The 8,966-nt window shown below is 37.8% G+C and overlaps 1 protein-coding gene across 1 annotated transcript in view; it reads right to left on the reverse strand.

The window, feature by feature from the left end:
- Nucleotides 1-5,668, reverse strand: part of LOC106872412 (oxidoreductase NAD-binding domain-containing protein 1) — a 40,017-nt gene extending 34,349 nt beyond the window's left edge. The window contains exon 1 of the mRNA XM_014919408.2: nt 5,283-5,668. The gene's annotated coding sequence lies outside the window, so the exon portion shown is untranslated. The remainder of the gene's footprint in view (nt 1-5,282) is intronic.
- Nucleotides 5,669-8,966: the final 3,298 nt, after the last annotated feature.

Raw genomic sequence — 8,966 nt, forward strand, 5'->3', positions numbered from 1 at the left:
TGAGAGAGAGAGAGAGAGTGTATTTTAGTTTCTGACATCAAACCTAAAAATGTACTGAAAACTAGGTACTACAATCATCATCATTGTCATTGTTTTTTATGTCCACTTTTCCATGCAAGGATATGTTTTAATGGAAGATTGGAGACAAAGGACTTATATGACAGTGAAACTTATTTACAGTTTTTGCATGAAGTCAAGACAAAGAAACATGAACATATATAAACATGCACACACACACACACATATATATATATATATATACATAGAGATACACACACACACACACACACATACACACACATAACAGGATTGTCTAAGTTCCTGTCTACAAAATCCACTCACAAAGCTTTGGTTGACTCAGGGCTATAATAGATGTCTGCCTAAGCTGCCATGCAACAGAATGGATCCAAAACCACATGTTTGGATGCAAGCTTCTTGACCACACAGCCATTTCTGATTTTTTGTTTTCACATATCTTAGCATCCTTTCTACAATAGGCACAAAGTCTGAAATTTTGGGGGAAGGGGATTGTCGATTACATTGACCCCAGTGCTACATTGGTATTTATTTTACCAACCTCTAAAGAACATAAAGCAAAGATGACCTTGGTGGAATTTGAACTCAGACTATAAAGACAAACAAAATGCCATGAAGCATTTTGCCCAGCATGCTCGTGACTGCCGACTCACCACCTTTTCATATCTTAATATCAAAATTAACAACCTAACTCATTTGACCTTTCAGAGAACACCTCCTGTTTGATAATATGAAGATCCCATTTTAAATTTTTCATATTTGTATTAAAGCTTCTTGTTATAAGTTTCTATAAAAACTTTTTGTTCTAGACACCAGTTTAATGATGACAAAAATTTGTTACTTGACTGTATCTCTTCATATAATTGACTATTTTTAATATTAATTGAAATATAATGTGACAAGGTGGCAGAATCATTACCATGCCAAGCAAAATGCTTGGAAGCATTTCATCTGTCTTTACTTTCTGAGGTCAAATGCCAGTTCTGAGGTGGACTTTGCCTTTCATCCTTTTGGGGTCAATAAAGCAAGTACCAGTTGAGCACTGGGGTCAATGTAATAGACTTACTCCACCCCTGAAATTGCTGGCCATGTGCCAAAATCTAAAACCAATATTACATGAAATATAAGCAGTTAAGCAGTGAAATATGGCCACAAAGAGTTGATAGGGTGTAGGCACTTCTAACTTTTTCCATTAATACAAGAATAATTTCTTAAATATTTACAAAATGTATCCATGAAGAATGCTTTGAGACAAATTCTAATGGAAAAAATATTTTTTGGCTATCATTTTAACCATAATTGTGGATTTCATTTTGACTTAAAACATTGTATGACAGATAACCTTCCTTGAAATTTGAATATGGAATGTTTAAGTTTGAAAGCCAAAATCCTTGCCGAACAACTTTATTGTATTTTGGTAGTAATATTCACTAATGATAATTGTCAAAGTGAATAATTATACTATATATGATAATATAAGAAAGTGGTTAGGGTATTCAGTTCATGATTGTAAGGTTGTGTCGGATTCCCAGCAGTGCCTTGTGCCCTGGAACAAGATACTTTATTTCACATTGCACCAGTCCACTCAGCTGTCAAAAAAAATTAGTAGTCCCTGTATTTCAAAGGTCCAGATTTGTCACATTTTGTGTCACGCTGAATCTCCCAGAGAACTATGTTAAGGGTATGCAGGTCTGTGGAGTGCTCAGCCACTTGCATATTAATTTCATGAGCAGGCTCTTCTGTTGATCATATCAACTGGAACCCTCATCATTGTAACCAACAGAGTGTTAATTTTATATGATAATATCCAGTCAAGCATCTGTGCTTGTAAGTTTGTGGTAAGTTGGTGCAAGTAGTCTAAAGGAACAGTTTAGTTTTCATGTCTAAACATCCATGCAAGTACAAGTACTGGGTCAATTTAATCAACAGTTTCCTTCCTCTAAATTTATGATCTGACAGTTTGAAAAAAATACTAGGCACTCATCTACTATTAGGGCAGTTAACCCCAGCACACTCAAAGAGTGTTGGGGCTAAATGCAGTCATATCATTTTTATCAAAATTGCTTAAATCAGATGAGAAATTTAGAAATTTCTCTTCAATCAAGCTTTATGTAAATAAAAAAGGCTTAATTGTTAGCTTGGAAAAATTCATAAAACATTGTTCATAAATGCAACTTAAAACATTATTTGTTCAGTTCAAAATATACAAAATTGTGTAAATATATTGGTGTAATTCATGCTACATAAATTGTGACTTGGTACAGTGGTTGTTTACATGCCACAAAAATATTTTTTCCTAATTAACAATTAGATCTATTTTAATTACATAGAATCTGCCTAAAAGGGCATTTATAATGTTCTCATGTAATTCTGTTTTAATTTAGCCGCAATTAACTTAATAGATGAATACTTAATACATAAGGACCCTAATGTGTACCATCTAATGTTTGGGGACTCCTAATATTGGATGAGTACCTAATATTTGGGGACATTAATAAAAGATGAGTACCTAATATTTAAGGGCTCTAAAACTGGATGAGTATTTGAGGCCCTTAATACTACACAAGTAACTAATACTAGTTGAGTACCTGATACTAAAAATATCATGTACTAAATGCGTACATAATATTTAAGGGTCTTAATACTAAATGAGTATCTAACATTTGCGGACTCTAACATTAGATAAGTATGCACTAGTAGAGGACCCTAATCCTAACAATGTATCTACTATTTGAAAACCCTAATACAAAATGAGTACCTAATATATGAAGACCTTAATACCAGATGAGTACCTAATATATTCTGAATCTTCTAGAGTTACTAATATTACAATAATGCAATATCAATGTTGGTTTCTAATACAAAGTATGCAAATTTGTTGTTGTAGTTCTTTTTTTAATTAAAATCCCAAACAAAGCGAAACTGCCACTTGGTGTAAAGGACTATGAAGAAGGAGAAATTTAGACGAAAGAGTTCGATCACAAGAAGGGGAAAACAATGAGATGGAAGAGAATTCCAAAATCTGGCATGTTTGAGGAAAAAAGCTATGACCATAGAAGGACTTCTTTATTTACGGAAGCACAATAGGATTTAAGCAAAAACACTTTGAATTGCAAGTCAGGTGAGATAGCACAAAGTGATCCAGAACTAAGAAAGTTCATCGGAGTACTTCCTAAAATTGATTCCACTACTATAATGATGTTTCCTTGTTAGATATTCTTATTATTCAAGTTAAATAGCAAAATTGTTGAGTTTCTTTGAAGACCTGGGCATTATTGTCAGTAGCGATCTGCATTGGACAAACCACGTCTCTAAGATTGTCAAGAAGGCCGAGGGTGTCTTAGCATCACTCAGTAAGACCTTTGTCTGCCACTCTCCTGCTGTCTATCTAAAGCTGTATTTATGGTTATGGTATGTCCACACTTTAGAGTTTGCATCACCAATGTGGGACCCCTATCTTGCTCAGCATATCAATCTCATGGAAACTGTCTAGAAATGTGCAGCCAGACAAATACCCACTGTCAAGGATCTACCATACTCTGAACATCTTGCTTCTCTTGGCATGGACACACTAAAGCTCTGACGTCTGATAACTAATCTGGTAGACAACCACAAGACTTTTTTAATTCTTTTATTCTGTTATGTGTTTCAGCCAGGTGGTTGTAGTCATGCTGGAGCACCACCATGAAAACTATCTTTTACTAAATGCCTCATTCACTGTTCATCTCCAGTGCATTATTCTATGTACTGTTCATTAACTATGGGCAACTTTTTCTAATGAATTGTAGTGCACCTTAACACTATATATAATGAGTTCATTATATGTCAATTTAAATTTTCTTGGCATAACTACAGTTTGGTGCCCCACTTCTGATCTTGTTTTTTCATAACTTTCTGAAAAAGTATTTTTTAATAAATTTTACAGAGACATATTTTAGAGAGCGTGGATTATGATTATACCGAAAAATTTAGGAAAATAACAAGCTGGAGGAAATTAGGATCATTCTACACCATTACTTTGTTACCATCAATTTCCGTAACTTTTGTATTTTTCTTTTTCTTTTTCAAGATTATATGTTTGAAACATCGATATTTCGTAATCTACACACACGAAAAAATATTTCTGCAAAATTTCGTTTGAAAAGAAAATTGTCATCGTTGATGTCTCACTCTACTAAAGTATCTGATGCTGGAGAAGACTCTTAGCTGTTCCAGTTTCTCGTAGAGATGCTTAAACTGCTAGTGTTTTGGGAGGGAAATACCAGTATTTCCAGTTGCAGTGTATAACGAAAGGGGTGTCTTTTTGAGCCGTTTTATTGTTGATTGTCCATTGACCTTTCTCAACAACAATTAAGTCACACCAACTAATGTCAGTTCTATCCAACCAAAATAGTGTTATAAATCAAAATATATCCGTAAAAACGAATATAGAAATGACTGAAATAAAATGCGTGCAACACTTAATTAAAATCATGTGAATAGTTGTTTGCCAAATGATTAAACAAACCGTATTTCAACTAGCAAATTTTTGTTTTACAAGGAGTTAAAAGAACTGAACTTCAGTTTACGAAAATATAGTGCTCGTCGACGAACGTGTATACCGTCCCTCAGTCTATTAGAGATAACCTTACCATACAATCACAGACTTTCACACACTAGCAGCAAAATCTGGCCTTGTCTCCAGTATTATGCGAAATATCTGGAAAAGTCACGTAACTTGTGACCTTCGTGAAAATACAACCCCTACACAAAATTTCCATAAGCATGGTGCCAAAACTATGGTCTAGAACTTAGAGCATATAAACATATATTCATTATATAAGATGGGATGGTTTACAGTTAATATATCTTTCATCAGAGGCCTGCTGGATCAGAGCTGACAATAATACTTTGATAATACGTTGATGGTGGATACATAAAAACAAAAATTGAGAATAATTTGGAAGAGGGTAACTGAAAAGTTGAAGGGGAGGATGTTTATGGAAGTGGATCCATTCAGGAGTTACTTTAGCGTAACAAAAACAAAACAATGTTTGAAAGTACTGGCCCTTATCCACTAAGCAGGGTATGTGTACACACCAAAATCAAGCTTTTTAAAAAAAAATTACTGTGTATTCTTTCTAGAGGATAATTATTTAAAATGTATTAAGACTGTTTAATAAATATCTGCACTCGAATAACTATATCTGAATTTAAGAAACCAGCCTACAGTTATAGTTACGAGAAATAACGTTGAGAAGGCTTACCACAACTACTTGTCACTTTTCGAGCGGTTGATGTTGGTTTGATTTAGTCAGAGCTTTATACAAAAACATTAACTAATGCCGATTGTGCACGAACGGTTTGGGTCAGGTTTATATTTTGCTTGACTGGTTATTTCGACATTATTGTTGACATGTTATCGTCGCGTCTACCATAGATAATGTTACGTCTCTAAGTGAACTAGTGTCGGGGATGAATTAATAATTCTAGGAACAACAAAGGTTCTTCCAGTTAATTGTACTGTAAATGCATAATGTTTTTGTCTGACGAATTTAAGAAAAGTTCGCCACTGAATTCCTGGAAATTGTGTAGAACACAATTTCCACCAATTCAGCGGAAAACATTTAGGCACATAAATTAACAAATCAAAGATAACTTTGGTTTCAAATCTTCGAAAGAGTAACTTAATTAGCTTATGATTAAAAACAAAGTTAAAAATTTTTTTTTTTTTAAACTGTAACTTCGATTTAAGGAATTAAATTAATACTTCTGAACAAATATTTCAGTTGGTGTTCCTAGAATTTTTAAGGTTTAACCAAATTTTCTATTAACAATCTACACTTTTAATAATAGATTGGTCGCTTTTTCCCTTTGTGAACGAAAACTAATGATTACACAAGGAGTTTACTTTTATTGCCTTCACAGTGATTACCGTTTTACAAAATTAAATTAGAAAATTGGACGAAACGGAGAACACAATTGAAAAAATCAAAAAGAAAATAGAGGAAAAGTAAAATGAGAAAAAAGGAAAAACAAAACAATTCACCACCTTGGGTTGAAAAGTTGAGGGCGCTGGGAAACCTCTCTAAATGGCTATAGAGACACGCTTGCAGCTTTGCCACAGGTGATGGCAAGGCTGATGCACTAGAACAGCCAAGCACCTTCACGAGCCTCACTAGTTACCTCTGCAAGGCGAGTTACCAGTGAAGATAGTAATCTCACAGTTAGTGGTCCGACCCCACTAAACGTCTCAAACGCCACAGGATGGAAAATGTAGTTGGCCTACAGATTGCGGTATTTCAGGATTTTGTTTTGCTCAGCCGCAGAAGCTGTGGATCTCATCCAGACCGCAACATCCAGGATGTGAGAAGAAGCAAAGGAGTCGCTAACTGTGACATCCCAGACAAGGCATCTGTCTTGTGACGAGGGGCACAGGGTGAGGCCGTTAGATCTCTTCCCATCACACCTGGTCAATCCAGAAGGTTCCAAGATGGAGAGGATGTTTGCCCACGCCAAGCTCCTCTTGAGCATCAGGTTCAACTTTGTATGACGCGTAAGGTGACAAGCATTCAAGCAGCAAGAAAGGCCATGGAGGCCTGTGGAGTCGAGGACCCTGCCACAACAACAGATCAAACCCGTGCATACATCAGCTCCCACTTTGAGGGCAATGGAGACACAAGGTTCGTCTGAGCAGGCCACCAACATTAGCCACAGGATGGCATCAATCCAGTCATTTGAGTATTTGGCACTAGCAGACAGTAACCGGCACCTTGAAAACTGGTCCGACTGGATGAAGAGGGAGTTGAAGGTGGCCTTTGAAATTTTGATATCTCAAGTTCTCTGACACCGACAGTCCTCCACCTTTTCAGGAGCAGACAAGCCCAATTTCTTCCAGTATTGGAGAGTTTCATCCAACCCCCTGTTGGAACTGATTCATGTTGGAGAGAAGAGAATGTTGCTCACCAGGGCGGAGCAGGTGTGGGTAGAGGAAAGGAAGCAGGGGAAAGAGAGCGACGAACACTTATGAAGACCAAGACCTCCAAATCGCTTGAGCAATGCAGCCTGATCATGGGACATTGGAGAGAGTCTGACATTGACTAAGCATTCAAGTCTCTCAAAGATTAGGTTGTCAAAGTATTGGAGGCACGATGGGAATCGGTGAGATGAGTTGACTCTGAGTAAATATAGAAGCTTAGGGATCTAGAGGTAATTCCGAAGTATAAAAAAAACCTTGATGGGGCTTGATAGCTTCAATATTTTTCAGCAATTGCTCAAAGGCAGCCACTTTCAACTGGAAGATGGACTCAAAGGCAAGGTCAGTGATTGGGGCACCTAGAGAGCACCAAGCTGATGGGGGAGAGACTGCAATGGAAGGGAAGGACTCTGCAAAAAGGTTAATAGCTGGTTGATGTTGAGAAGTCGGGTGGTTGAGGATCCAGAGCTCACATTTGGAGCTGTTTACTTAGAGACCCCAGTGACCAAGTTCTCCAACCATCATGTTTGCAATGGCGAGAACCCTGTCCGGAGGTCCCCCAAACAAGCATCATCAAGATACCAGACATTGAGGTCTAGCTTGACCTCCATCTTGGTGATGTCATCAATGCCCAGTGCGAACAGAGCAGGCCCAAGTGGGTCGCCCTGTTGGACTCCTAAGGCGGAGGTGATGATTTGGTTACTGAAAGAGAGACAGGAGGGTTCTCAATAAGCCTGCCATGCAAGGCAGTAAAGTTGTGGGACCTTCTCTCTTACTGAGCTGAGAACAACATCATGGCTGATGGAGTTGAAGACATTCTTAAGGTCAAGTTTGAGGATGACTTTGGGTGACAAGGAAGGCAAGTTGGCATGGGCAGCAACTTCACATCCCAATTTGGTGCCCACTCCTAGCTGGGTGGGAGAAAATTCCTCCTCCAATGAGCTAGAGACCGATTATAAGCATACCTTTGCAGTGAGATGAAGGGTGCAGCCGACCACAATGGGGCACAGGTCTCCATTGGGTTTAGTGAGCCTGAATAATTTTGCACCGAAGAATAGTGGGCGGATATAAGGGAGGATGTTCACTGAAGAGAACTGGTTCACAAACTGAGTGAAATTCTCCAAGAGCTCGAGTCCAGTGTCACCGGCTGATAAGGAGATACCGTCTTTGAGGTGTTGAGGTTGAGCCATCAATTCTCGTACCTGAACCAGCAGGGAAGGATGAAATCACTTTTCTGATGTTATCAGAGGTGAAGACCAGTCTCGAATATTCTGGGGGATTGGGCCAGTTTAGTTGATTATCAGAGAGTGCTGGGGGGGTGCTTCTTTTTCAAACGTCTAATAGACTCAGAGTCACACGGAGCAAGGGAAGATAGAGAAGAGAGGAGACGGACAACCCTTTTTATGTCAAATTCACTGAATTTGGCATGACTGCACACTTAAGGTTCATTGGTTGCCTGTTGGTAGGCACCGTGCTTGATGTCAAATTGAGGTGAGAAGTGGTCAGGGTGGACTCAAATAGCTGGAACTGTTGCTTGAGAGCGGATGTAAGGGAGCCTGATTTCACATTGTGCACATGGAAAGAGATGCGAGGGAACAGAAACAGTTTCTGCCAGTTGGATGCTTTGTTAGATAAACATATGTCGGATCTTTTTTAAAACGGGGGCCACATTTTTCATTAACGAAACACTTTGAAACTTGGAACACTGGTAGAATGTGTCATATAAAACATCTTTTTCTCTTAGTCTTCTTAAAAAAAAAAGAAATCCATAAATTATTCCATGTTAAAGTTGTCGTATTTCTGTAATTTCAACCAATCACTGACGTCCATTCAGCCGATATACATTAAGTGCCGACTACATAAACAAACGATTCTGAAACAATTAACCCTAACCCTAACCCTAGGGTTAGAGTTAGGGTTAGGGTTAGGCTTAGGGTTAGGGTTAAAGCAAATTTAAAATGAAAAAAGCAAATAA

This window comes from Octopus bimaculoides, chromosome 8 (assembly GCF_001194135.2).
Source record: "Octopus bimaculoides isolate UCB-OBI-ISO-001 chromosome 8, ASM119413v2, whole genome shotgun sequence".
NCBI lineage: Eukaryota > Metazoa > Mollusca > Cephalopoda > Octopoda > Octopodidae > Octopus > Octopus bimaculoides.